This window comes from Rhincodon typus, chromosome 3 (genome assembly GCF_021869965.1).
Source record: "Rhincodon typus isolate 14 chromosome 3, sRhiTyp1.1, whole genome shotgun sequence".
In the NCBI taxonomy this organism is placed as follows: domain Eukaryota; kingdom Metazoa; phylum Chordata; class Chondrichthyes; order Orectolobiformes; family Rhincodontidae; genus Rhincodon; species Rhincodon typus.
Genome location: NC_063334.1, coordinates 82,371,055 through 82,385,077, shown reverse-complemented (window position 1 = coordinate 82,385,077; position 14,023 = coordinate 82,371,055).

The window sequence follows — 14,023 nt, the reverse complement described above, 5'->3', positions numbered from 1 at the left end:
CCCTGTGGTGAAAGATGGCGCCTGAAGATCAGCAAGGCAGTGGTGGTTTTGAACCGGCTCAGAATTTATACATAGATGGTCTTCTCTTTTCAAGCTATTTTACTTCATTTTCTCTTAAACTATCAAAAAGGCTTTTGGTGCATTATGATGAAAAATGAAAGCTTTTCACTGTGTTTTGTTGCATTTCACTGTAAAATACATGTGACAATAAATAAATCATTAAATCAAATTAAATGCATTCACAATCAGGATGGGGGACCAATTGGGAAGGAAACCACTCAGAAGCTAGAGGGTGATGGAGATTGGGATGGCAGCAATAATTGATTCAGAATGGTTTCACTGGTCGAGAGGGAGGGTATTCAATTCGGGAGGTGCTTCTGGCTCAAAACGAAAACCCACTTTCTATCCACCAAAAACAAGTGTTGCATGGCAGAATTCTAGTTCTTTTGCTTCAATTCTTTATGGTATTTTGCTGCTTTCAATACATTTGAGGTTAAATGCTTGATTCAGTCTCAGAAAATAGCCCAACGTAAGTTGGTATACATACAGGTTATGGACAAAATTCTCTACTTTTGCATTTGCCAGCTTGTGATTGTGTTTCTCCCCCATTCATTTAAAAGGATAAGAAATATAAGATCTGGAAAACACACACTTAAAATGCCCTGGCCAATACCTGTTTAGGTATTCAAGGTAAACTACAAGTTAATTAAAATACCTTGCAGATTTTATTTAGATGTGTGTGATTAGCTTCACTCTACAGGAGTGGCAGAACATAGTGGCAATTTAACTGGACCACAATCCAGAACCTCGGTTGATAGCAGGGGATAGACACTTGAATTCTGTCCTGGCAAATGGTGAAATTTGTATTCAATGAAATCAGGAAGTAAAAGCTATCCTAATGATTGCCACTTAACTGTTATCAATTGTTGTCAAAACTGAACTGTTTCACTCATGCTCCTTAGGGAAACAATCCTCCTTCCTTCCCTGGTCTGTTCTATATGGCACTCAGGAGGATCTGAGGGTGGCAGGGGCACAGAATGCTCTCTAGTTGAGGGTTTCTATTGTCCATCACAAAGAGTGACTTGATATCACCACTACTGACCAAGCTGGACATAGCTGCCAGACAGGGTCTGATTTTGTGTTCGATTGTAGGATGTGGGCGTCGCTAGCTGGCCAGCATTTAGTGTCCTTCACTAGTTTCCCTTCAGAAGGTGGCGATGAGCTGCCTTCCTGAACTGCTCCAGTCTATGTGCTGTATGTTGACCCATAATGCCCTTAGAAAGGGAATTTCAGGATTTTGTCCCAGAGACAATGAAGGAACAGTGATGTATTTTCGAGTCAGGATGGTAATTGGCTTGGCGGGGAACTTGCAGGTGGTAGTTTTTCCATGTACTTGCTGCCCTTGTCCTTCTAGATGGAACTGGTCATGGGTTTGGAAGGTGCTGTCTAAGGATCTTCGGTGAATTTCTGAAGTGCATCTTGTAGACTGTGCACACTGCTGCTACTGAGCGTCGGTGTTGGAGTGAGTGAATGCTTGTGGATGTGGTGCCAATCAAGCAGGCTGCTTTGTCCTGGATAGTGTCAAGTATCTTGAGTGTTATTGGACTTGTACTCATCCAGGCAAGTGGGGAGTATTCCATCACACTCCTGACTTGTGTCTTGTAAATGTTGGGCAGGCTTTGAGGAGTCAGGAGGCAAGTTATTTGCAGCAGTATTTCTAGCATTTGACCTGTTCTTGTAACCAGTATCTTGACTCCAGCATCGGCAGTTCTTACTATCTTTATTCATATGATGAGTCCAGTTGAGTTTCTGGTCAATGATAAACCCCAGGATGTTGATAGTGTGGGATTCAGTGATGGTAATACTATTGAATATCAAAGAGCAGTGGTTAGATTGTCTCTTATTGGAGATGGTCATTGCCTGGCATTTATGTGGCATGAATATTATGCCACTTTTCAGCCCAAGCCTGGATATTGTCCAGATCTTGTTGCATTTAAAAATGGACTCCTAGGGAGTAAGGAATGATGCTGAACATTATGTAATCATCAGTGAATGTCCTACTTCTGACTTTATGATGGAGGGAAGGTCATTGATGAAGCAGCTGAAGGTAGTTGGGCCTAGGATTCTACCCTAAGGAACTCAAGCAGAGCTGAGATGACTGACCTCCAACCACCACAACCATCTTCCTATATGCCAAGTATGAGTCCAACCAGTGGGGAGTTTGCCCCCGATATCCATTGATTCTGATTTTGCTAGGGATGTTTAATGCCATGCACAGTGGAATGCAGTGTTGATGCTATCTGCAGCAAGTGGTGAAGGGATCAACAGGAAAGAAAAATCTACTTGTTCTCATCCTGTCACAGTTACATTGGTCCGTGACTTGCCACCTCATAGAACCACCTTCAAATTGAGAATACATTCCATTGTATCGTATGGCACCATTCCCGTGCTAAATGGTACAGACTTCAAACAGATCTAGCAACTTGAAACTAAGCATCTATGAGGTGCTGTGAGCCATCAGCAGCAGAAGCATTACATTCGACCAGAATCTGTAACTTCATGGCTTAGTATATCCCCTACTCTGTAGTAACCCTCAGGCCAGTATATCAACTCCACTTCAATGGAGAATGCAGGAAGGCATGCTAGGAGTAGTACCAGGCATATCTGAGAATGATGTGTCAGCCTAGTGAAGCTGGAACACAGGCTACTTTCCATAAAAAAAATAGAAGCAGCATGCAACAGACAGGGCTAAGCAATCACACAAGCACTATCCCACAACCAACAGATCAGATCTAAGCTCTGTAGACCTGCCACATCCAGTCATAAATGGTGGTTGACAATTAGACAACTAACAGCAGGAAGAGGCTCCACAAATGTTCCCATTCTCAATGATGCAGGAGCCCTCCACATCAGTTCAGAAGACAGTGCTGAAACACTTCCATTCATCTTCTTCTGGATGTACCAAGTGGTTCTCAGCCTCATCCTGGGGTCTTGAGAAACACAGATGCCAGTCTTCAAGCAAATCAATTCATTCCACGTGAAGTCAAGAAATGGCAGAAAGCACTGGAACTGCAAAGACTCTGGATCCTGACAATATACTGACAATAGTTTTGAGCCCCTAGCCAAGCTGTTCCAGTACCATTATAACATTGACATTTACCTAGCAATGTGGAAATTTTCCAAGGCATGTCCTGTACACAAAAAACAGAACAAATCTAATCAGGCCAATAACTGCTCCATCAGTCTACTCTTGATCACCACTAAAGTGACAGAAAGTGTCATCAACAGTATTATTAAGCAGCATGTACTTCACAATAAATTGCTCACTGATGCTCCGTTTGAGTTCTGCCCACGCCATTCAGCTCCTGACCACATTACAGCCTTGATCCAAATGTGGACAAACGAGCTGAACTCCAAAGATGAGGTAAGTGTGAATGCCTTGACATCAAGGCTGCACTTAACTCAGTGTGGCATCAAGGAGCCATAGCAAATGTAGAGCCAATGGAACTAAGTGGGAAAACTCTCCTCTGGTTTGAGTCATACCTCACACAAAGGAAGATGGTTGTGGTTTTCAAAGACCAATCATCCCAGTCCACAGCGATCACTGCAGGAGTTTCTCAGGGTTCGTCCGAGGACAAATCATCTTCAGCTGCCTCACCAATGACTTCTTTCCATCATAAGATCAGAAGTGGGAATGTTCATCAATGACTAGGCAATCAGCACCATTTGGGAATCTTCAGATGTTGAAGCAGTTAGTCTTCATATTCAGCAAGACCCAAACAACTAAAGGGGATTAATTTTGTGTTTGCTGCTCAGTGTAGACGTGGTGGGTTGATGGGCCTGTTTCTGTGCTGCATGAGGCTATGATTCTATAACATCCTGGCTTTTCCTGATAGATGGCAAGTAGCATTTGTACCACCTAAGTGCCAAACAACAACCATCTTGAACAAGAAAGAATCTGACCATTGCCCGTTACCATTACCATTGCTTTTTAATTCCCCACTATCAACATCCTGGGCATTATCACTGACTAGAAACTGAACTGAACCAGCCACATGGTTTTGATCCTAGCTGATGCTATTACTGAACAAATCAGATCTCAGACTGAAACCTGACTTGATAGGATATGTTTTTCATTGTTTTGATTTTAACAAAGGGGTCTCTCACAAGCCTTATACAATGCTGCAGATTGTGCTTTAACAATGAACTGAAGTTTATCAACAAAATAAATTAAGATAAAATAGAATAAACCAAACCATCTATCTGTGACACAAATTCAAAGATTTTTAAACACACAGCAGAAATATAATCCCATTAACAAACACAGAGAATGCTGGAGAAACTCAGCAGGTCTGGCAGAATCTGAGGAGAGAGAAACGGGTTAAAGTTATCAGTCCTGTATGACTCTTCTTCAAACACAGTTAGAAACTCTGTTGTATAGTTTGTTTATAAGTATTTATGCTATGAACTCAGTTCTACTGTTCACTCACCCCTACCCCCTCAGCATTTCCTAGTCGTATGATTCTTGAAGGTTTATTCACATCACCTTGGACCACCCCAAAGCTATGCTACAGGTCTCCAGTCACCACTTTTGTTTTCCAAAAGATTTATGGGGAATCAAATGAAATCTTTCACCTTCAACACTATTCTTTGATTCTGCAATCCATATGAATAATTTATATCACTGAGTTTTACAACACTTTCTTCAGGCTTCCTGGCTCAATCATAATCTTAGGGATGGATCACTCATTTTCAACTCTGACCTTATAACTATAGATTAACTTTCAATGGTAATCAGCTCCGAGCTTGTTTGAATTGCATTTACTTCAGTATTGCTTATTTGTTTCTAAATCATGTCCCCATTTATCTATAAACAGAACTTTAATTTCTAAAACTAGAAGTTGTATTCTAAACTCTAAACCATTAATAAAAGCTTTCAAAACTTGTTAATCGCATTGTATTTTTTGCCTCTTTATCAGTCTTTGGTGACTTGGAAAATCCTGGGGAAACTGCCAACTTCAATGATTTTCATGATTTTCCTCAAATAAAACAAAAATGAAAATGATCCAGCCTGTAAATATCAACTGTTCTTCCTCTTCACCATTTTAGGTAAATAGTTAAAAATATAAGGAGTAAGAATATGAAACATTTGGAAAAAAATCCCTGAAAAAGATTACATTTTAAAGTTGAGTGAAAGTAAATAGCGTAGATGACTTTAGTGAAGTGAATTTGATGATAAACTTCAGTTTATTGTTAGTAATAAACCCTTCTGATGTAATAATTATACTGGTCAGCAGGTGAAGCGTATATATCAAAGATAACCTCATTTATGTAACACAATCCTGTTAATGCAGCTCTTATACTCACTTTGTGTTATTCTAATGCCTTTCATCACCTGATAGAGGCAAAATTTGTATGTTCATCAGAATTTTCACTTGTTTTCAACTTTGAAGAATTTGTTAACGTTTTAAAACCCAATAGCTGTCTTTTTGTTAAAACAAAAGCTAAAAAATCTGGATACTTACAAAAAAGAACTTTGCTTACGTAGTACATTATTACAGTATCAAGATGCTCCAAAACATTATAGAAACAATTTGAAGAGCAATCATTGTTGTTACGTAGGTAAGTAAGCCAGTAAATATGCACAGTAAAATTTCAGAAACAGTAGTTGAAAGAATGGCAAATGCACTTTTTATCTGGAGAAACTTAGCAGGTCTGGCAGCATGTATGGAGAGAAATAGAGCTAACATTTTGAGTCCAGTGACCCTTTTTCATAACTGAAGTTCCAGGTCTGAAGAAGGGTCACTGGGCTCAAAACATTAACTCTGTTGCTATCCTCACAGATGCTGCCAGAACTGTTAAGTTTCTCCCAGCAATTTCTAGTTTTATGTCAGATTTCCAGCATCACAGTTCTTTATTTTACATGATGTACATTTTATCTTGCTTGTGGTTGTTACAGGAGGAATGCAGTTCATAAAATGGAAAAAAATCTTTGCTCTTCTTCAGCCTTGCATTATGGTATTTTGCATTCATTTAAGTAGATAAATGAGGTTAAATTGAATGTCTGTCTGAAGAATAACGCCTCTGACAATGCAATGCTCAATCACTTTTGTCTTGAACTGTCATCATAGATTAAATACTCAAGGTCCAGAATTGGGTTTAGAGGCAGGTGGGACAACAACAGAGATAAAGTGAAGCTGAGGAATCAGATTCTGAGGATGTGCTACTTCTGCCTTGTATTGGGAAATTTCCAACTACATTGTTCTTTTCCTCTTTTCAGATAACAATTTGTGTTTCCAAATATTTTGGTTTTACTTCATATTGTTGTATTTGCTGTTTCTTAAAAAATATTACCTGCTGTGGACATCCTGCCAATACACTGAATGCTCCTACAAAATACACAAAATATTTTCATCTTTTCAGTTTATTGAAGTCTGCCTCAATATGCCAGTTAACTAGATCAAGGTTTTTCACCAACTTGGACAAAATAATTTGAACAATTTTTGTATTGATGTAGAAGTTTAAGTATATAAGATTTGAAGATGTCAAAGAGACCGACCTTTGAGCTCTGTTGGCTATGTTTGTTTGAGACAAATTATGGAATTGCATAATCCATTAGAAATCTGTTATAACTCCTCTGGGTTCATGCACACTCAACGTCAGGAATTTAATCAGATTCTGTGAGGGTGAACTTAGTTGGCGACAACATAAAACCTCAATAAAATGGTAGATACACTGTGGGACAAGCTGACTACCCATTCACAAAATGTTGACCATTTTGGACTTTCACAAATTCAAATTCCATATGCGTGTTACTTTAACTTGCATTCATTGACTGCTGACATTAGTGGAAACAAAAATTGGGTGAGGGAAGCAAATGCTGATTTGCAGTTGCCTGTTTTGCATCATCACCCAAAACCTATTTCACCCTTTTGATGTTTTCTAACTTATAATCACCAAGCATAGGATGTTTAGAGATTTACCTACCTTTATATACAAAGGTTCTGCAATGTTTTGTATCAGAAGAGAAGTTTCTTCATTCCAAATTGGATTGAGGTTCTTATGAATTATCTTACTTCTGTAAACCTCCTTCCCTGCTATTTTGAACTTCACATATGGATCACTTGTTCCTGAAATAGTGTTGGAGAAAATTCAGTGTGAAAGTATTACTTTGTTAATTGAAGATAACATCTACAGTTACTTCACTGGAAATATGTCAACATTGTTTAGTGTAATCAAAATGCTTTATTAAAAGCTTGAATTTTAGCAGAATATTCAACTTTTCTTCATCATAGAAGTAAGCTTTTTTTTTGATTTGGCAGAAATAATCAGAATGCCTCATGACAAGTATATTTAAAGGTATTAAACTGTCATGAAATAACAATTTGTGAGATTTTCAGGATCTTTCATGACATCTGTATACATCAGTTAGGTGTTCCAGTCATTGCAAATACTTTTTCAAGTATTTTGAAATTTTTTACTTTAATTACTTCTGGTTAAGCCATTCACTAGGTAACAATGGTGGAATGTGTGTGGCATGCGGTCCCATTGGTACCTAAAAGTTGTATTAGCTGCCCAATTTGGTACCAGTATTGTGGGTACCCAGGCTGCATTTCTCAGGACCTAACACAAGATGGCAGCAGATGGATTGGGAGAGTAAGTTGATTGTCCAATTTTGAGACTGCTCTGTTTACACTAGGTGGTATAGATTAAATTTGCTTCACTGCATGATGAGCTGTTGTGGTGAAGTGCTCACCAGACCGTGTACCTACGCTCTCTATCACAATGAGCTGGTGGTGGGTGCCAGAGGCAAACTATTGAAAATTATGGAATACCAAATGAATCATAGCTTCAATAGCTAGTGGAATTTTAGGATCATTTCTTCCAGAAACTTAATCTCTAAGTTTAATGTGTAAGAAAGGATAACGTGAAGGAAGAGAATGAACAATATGTGCCTGACATAGAAAATGGATCTTGAAGGTGGCAAATACACCACTTTTGCCTGCCTGTCGCCCAGGGCTGATCTACCAAACAACCCACTGGCCCTTTACACCTCTCACCTGCCCATAAATTGACTACTTAAGGGCAATGATTGGAGTGCGGGTAGAAGTCTGTTCTCAACCTTGGCCTCGTTGGCTTGACGTAAAATTGTGGACAAGTTAGTCGAAGGGTAATGGGAAGGCTAATGAGCATCCCTACCTGTGAGGGGATCACAAAATTCTGCCTTTAATGTAAATCTTTCATGTTGTTCCAAGACACAAGTATTCCTTGAGTAAACAATGAATTCAAATCATTTTCTGTCAGCGCACCATGTGAGAATAAGTTGCATCTCAAACCATTCATGAAACTCACCAACCAAGCAGTGTCAACGTGGCAAAAAATATGCATAATCAGAGAAATATATATTTGTTAGTTGTACTTTGTAGAAAGACCAGAGACAACAAAACTGTTTGATAATCTCTTAAAAAAACTCTGTAATTGTAATCTGAAGCCAGAGGATACTATTAATCCAGTTGACTCTCAATTAATAAAATTCTTTCAACTGATAATATAGGCTTCATAAATTCACCTTAATACTCTATGCTTGTTCAGAATTATCTATGAACTAATATATGAAAATCTCATTACCAAATAACTATTATTATACATTCATTCATGCTTCAACTCAATTTAGTTTCACCACACGACGGCCAAACACACCTTACATTTCACAATGAACAGACGTAAGCAAATATAAAGAGTTGAGAATTGGTTTGCTAGTTTGCTGGTTAGGATAAAGAAATGTAAGTACAATCATTGGAGAGTCAAAGAGTGTCCAGGCTGTCAGACTGAACCTTTTTTTGCCTAAGTTTGAATTGCGCTGAGTTTCTTGAAGGGTTTGTTGTCACAAGGCCTAGTGATTTCGATTGCTGTATCTTACTAGGCTGGCCTTATTAATTACCTACCTCTCCCAATGGTGTCTGTCTCATCCATTTTGCAGCCCTTCTTACCACGTCCCCTTCCATGAACAATGAGCTACTTACTGGATAGCCATTGAAATGGTTGCATCCCTTGCGCCTGTGCCATCTTCAAAATGCCGCAGTGCACCTGGACGAACTTTGGCATTCCAGTCATGGACAGGGAAAACACTGTCAAAGGGGAAAATGACACCACAATTCCCTGACAGTGACCTGGAGATCCTGGTGGATGGGGTGGTGCAGACAAGTGCCCTCTTCTAACGCAGCGACAAAGGAGGCTGCATCACCAGCAAGTCTGCCTCCTGCATCCGCTACCAGCTCACTGTGATACAGAGCATAGGTACACAGTCTGGTGAACACTTCACTACAACAGCTCTGCAGCTAGGCAAGAAAGATACACCGCAAACAGCTGGATTGCTGGAGACCTGCTCAGGAACTTAAATTCAGTTCATAAAAAAATCTTGAATTAAAAGGCTAGTCTCAATGAAAACAACAGGTTTTGATGAAAATGTTCTTGTAGGGTGGGAATTTGTTGCCCTTAGATACCTGTGGCCTATGGGTGGTTGACTTTAAACTACCCTCTGAATTGGCCTAGCTAGCCACTCCATTGTATCAAAGTTTTACAAAAAAAACATTGAAAAGAAAAACTGAAAGGACCATCGCTGGACCTAACAAATGCACAACCAGCCCAGTTGACTCTACAAAGTTGTCCTTACAAAACTCAGGACCTTGCAGGGGAGGACCCTGTGGTTGGCAATCATTGACTTTAGACTAATGCATGGGGAAGTACAGCAGCAGCAGCCAGTATGTGGATCGCAATGGCCATCTTTGCCCAGAAGTTACAGCAGTGCAGCAAATCACCATCCTGACTTGGAAATATATCACCATTCTAACACTGTCACTGTGTCAGAATCCTGGAATTCCATCTCTAAGGGCACTGTGGGTCAACCTACAGCACATGGACTGCAGTGGTTCAAGGCAGCAGCTCACCGTCACCTTCTCAAAGGCAACAAGAGCAAGAAATGCTGGCCAACCAGAGATAACCACATTCCACAAATGAATAAAAAATTGAAAACTAATCTGAGTATTGGTAATCCTAAAACTATTGTGGATTTTTTTTTTAAAAATCTGGTTTAGAATATATTTTCGGGAGGGAAATCAGCTATTTTCACATGGTCTGGGCTGCATGTGGCCCACTGCAATTTGGTCGATTCTTAACTGCCTTCTGAAATATCTTTGCAAAAGCGATTCAGTTCAGAGCAGTTAGAAATGGGCAATGAATGCTTTCCTTGCCAATGATGCCACATCTCATGAAAAATTAGAAAAAAACTTAATCATGATCCGTAACCTCAAGACGGGTAGATCCTCCAATCTGTCAATATCATCAAACTAGGTTATTAACTTTTAATCAGTTAAGAGTACAGGAGGGCCAGCACCATGAGTATGAACAAAGGGAATGTCAACCTTGTGAATCTTCAGCAGATGCATGCCAAATGGACAAAGCAAAACCAAACAGGGCCAAGTGATTCCAACTAATGGATTAGATCTAAGCTCTACAGTCTGGCCACATCCAGTCATGAGCGATGGTGGACAACCACAAAAGCTAAAATTTGGCAAACTGCAATGGGTGTCCAACTCAGGGCATACTGTTCACTAGCAGTACATACATGGTCTGGCATCTTCAAAACAAATAAAACTGCCTCCCAGTCAAAATCTATCTGTGGCATCTAAGATATTTTGGCCTGTATCTCACTGCAACTAATTTCTTTGTGAGTATTTATTCAGCAGATATCTTCTTTACCCACATTTTTACTGCTGTTCTTATCTTCTCTCTAAGAGGTTAGACTATAGTATAGCGAGGATAAAACAAATCCTGCTGACCAATCATAAAAACAAAACAAAGAACTGCAGATGCTAGAAATCTGAAACAAAAACAGAATGTACTGAGTTTCTTCAGCAATTTCTGATTTTGTTTCAACTATTCTGACAGTGTGACTAAGGTTGGGAGGGTAAGGATGAATGCAAATGTCAGAGAAAACCGAGAGTCAGATATGAGTCTCCAGCCGGGATTTAACACTTTACTTTTGAAAGTGATTAGTGAATATTAAAAAGTATTAGTTCCAGATATGGCTTGTGAAAAATGTGAATGCTTTGAAATGGAACCTACTGGAATTGCCATATTGAGTAGTAAAAATGTTCCCTTTTAATTAATTCGCAGTTAAACGATAGAAAAGGTCAGGATTCCATTCCTTCAATATAAAATAATAACAGCAGCTCATCCAGCACTTTTGCCCATATGTATGAAAAGACAAAAAGAGCTAACATTCATGTAGAACTTTTAAAGAATAAATTTCAAAAAGGAATTTATATATATATATACTTTATAATGAAAAAGTGCTCGGCAACTCTGGGGAAAGAACAGGGAATTCAAACCAATTGAATAGTTTTGGAAAAAACATAACAGGTCAAAGGACTACCATCTGTGCTTTATGATTCAATAAAGAACAAGTGATTAGTTAATCTTGTGACATTAGTGGAGAAAGGTATGACAGCCAGGAAATCAGGAGAATACACAACTTTTCTTTAAATCCTTCCTTGGGATTGTTACAATTGACCCAAATGAACAGAATTTCTTTCAAAATTTGTTCCTGGATGGTGAGGATCAGTTGCAAGGCCTGCATTTGTTGTTTATCCTTAACTAAAGATAAGAATGTGCTGCTTTCTTGAACTGTTCCAGTCCATCTGATGTGGGTGCACCCACAATACTGTTAGGAAGGGTGTTCAAGAAATTTAACCCAGTGGCAGTGAAAGAATAGCAGTGTAGATCTATGACAGGATACTGTGTAGTTTGGAGGCAAATTTCCATGTGTTAGAGGTTGGAGGAGTTGGGGTTGGAACAGGCAGATGGAACTTCAATGTAACTTCTCATTCAAAGGGATGGCATTTGCAACATTGAAGAACTGGACAAAGGTGCTAGTGTATGTTCAGAGAATTGCAATTAAACTTAATGCACGGGCTGACTTACAACATTCATGTAACCGTGCCCTGCTGTAAATGCATTTGTAGCAGACATACTTTAAAACACATCATTTACAAGATGGTGTAAGGAATGCTGCAGCTGAAAACATGTGGATGTTCAGAGCTGTGAAAGAGTCAGCTACTGAAAGAAACAGAAAGGGAGAAGTTAAGAAAAAGAGCAGTCTGTAATTTTGAATTACAGAATTAAAGGGGAGTCAAAATAATTCTTGGGGAGGCAATGGCGTAGTGCCTTTGTCATTGGACTAGTCATCAGGTGGCGATAGTGGATTTTGAATGGTCTAACAAGCCATTCAGTTGTATCAAATCACTAAAATCCATTAAAAAGGAATGAAGTTAGATGGACCAGCTGGCATTGATTTAGGCATTGGAGATAATGATCAAAAACTTCAACCCTGTCTACCCTGTAAAGTCCTTCTTACTAATATCTGGGGGCTAGTACTAACATTGGGACAGCTATCTCAAGATGAGTCAAGCAACCATGTAACGGAATCACTCCCATAGAAATAACACACAATTTTACTATCACTATTCCAGGATATGTCCTGTCCCAAAGGCAGAACAAACCCAGCAGAGGTGGTGGCATTGTGACATAACTGGAAGACAGTTAACCTGAGGGTCCTCAACATCGACTCCAAACCCCATGAAGTATCATGGTATTAGTCAAACATAGACAAGGAAACCTCCTGCTAATTACTGTACTTCCCATGGCCGCCATTGACTGCAATCAGTACTTTTCCATGTTGAAAATTCTTGGAGGAAGTACTGAAGGTAGCTAAGGTGCAGAATGTACTCTGTGTGGGGGATTGCAATGTCCATCACCAAGAGAGGCTCAGCAACACCCCTAATGCCTGAGCGGGTCAAGTCCTAAAGGACATTGCTGCTTGATTTGGTTTTTGGCAAGTGATGAAGGAACTAACAAGAGGGAGAAACATACTTAACCTCATCCTCACCAATCTGCCTGCCACAAATACATCAGTCCATGAGAGTATCAATAACTGTGACAATTGAAATGTCATTGTGGAGACAAATCCCATCTTCACATTGAAGATACCCTTCATTGTGTTGTGTGGCAACACAGCTGGAGTATTGTGTGCAGTTCTGGAACCCATATTATAGAAGTGATGTGACTTCCCTGGAGCAGCTGCAGAGGAGGTTTACCAGGCTATTACCTGGGTTGGAGAGTTTTTGTTATGAAGAGAGATTGGATAGGCTGGTGTTATTTTCTTTGGAGCAGAGGAGACTGAAGATGTATAAAATTATGGGGGAGGATGCATAGATAGGATAGACAGAAAGGAATTTTCCCCCTTGATAGAGGGATCAATGACCAGAAGACATAGATTTAAGGTAAAGGCATGAGGTTTAGAGGGAGTGAGAAGAAAAATCTTTTCCCCCAGAGGGTGATCACACAGGCACGTCATTAAGGAATTAAGTCTTTTCTGAGAAGTCAAGAGAAGTGTTCTACTGGCCAAGGATGAATAATGAGAGTAAAGAACATGTCATTGTCATTGAGTGCAGTGTTCATTCTGAATATTAAGCATCAAGATAAGGAAGCTAAAGAACCACTTAAGATGCATGGCACCCCAGAAAGGCCATGGATGAAGCTTGGAGTAGACTTCTTCAGGCTCACAGAGACTGATTACTCTATCACCAGTGACTACTATTCTGACTACTGGGAGTTAATCCAGCTGATATCAAAACCTACCAGTGAGATCGTAGTTTACCTGTCAGCACACTTCAGTCATGATAATATTCCAGACATCGTGATGAGTAATAATGGCACAAATTCACAAGTGCAGAACTCAGGCACTTCATAAAGGATTGGGAAATTCAACACCTGACATCATACCCACACAACTTTCAGTCAAATGGAAACGCTGAGATGGTGGTGAAAATCAGATAAGGGATTAAAAGAAATCAAACATGTCCAGCACAGAAATGTACAGGGCAATCCTTGAGTGGAGAAACACAGCTACTGAAGGTATAGAAAGCAGTCCAGCCCAAAGAAATAAAGTTTTTGAGAAGAGATA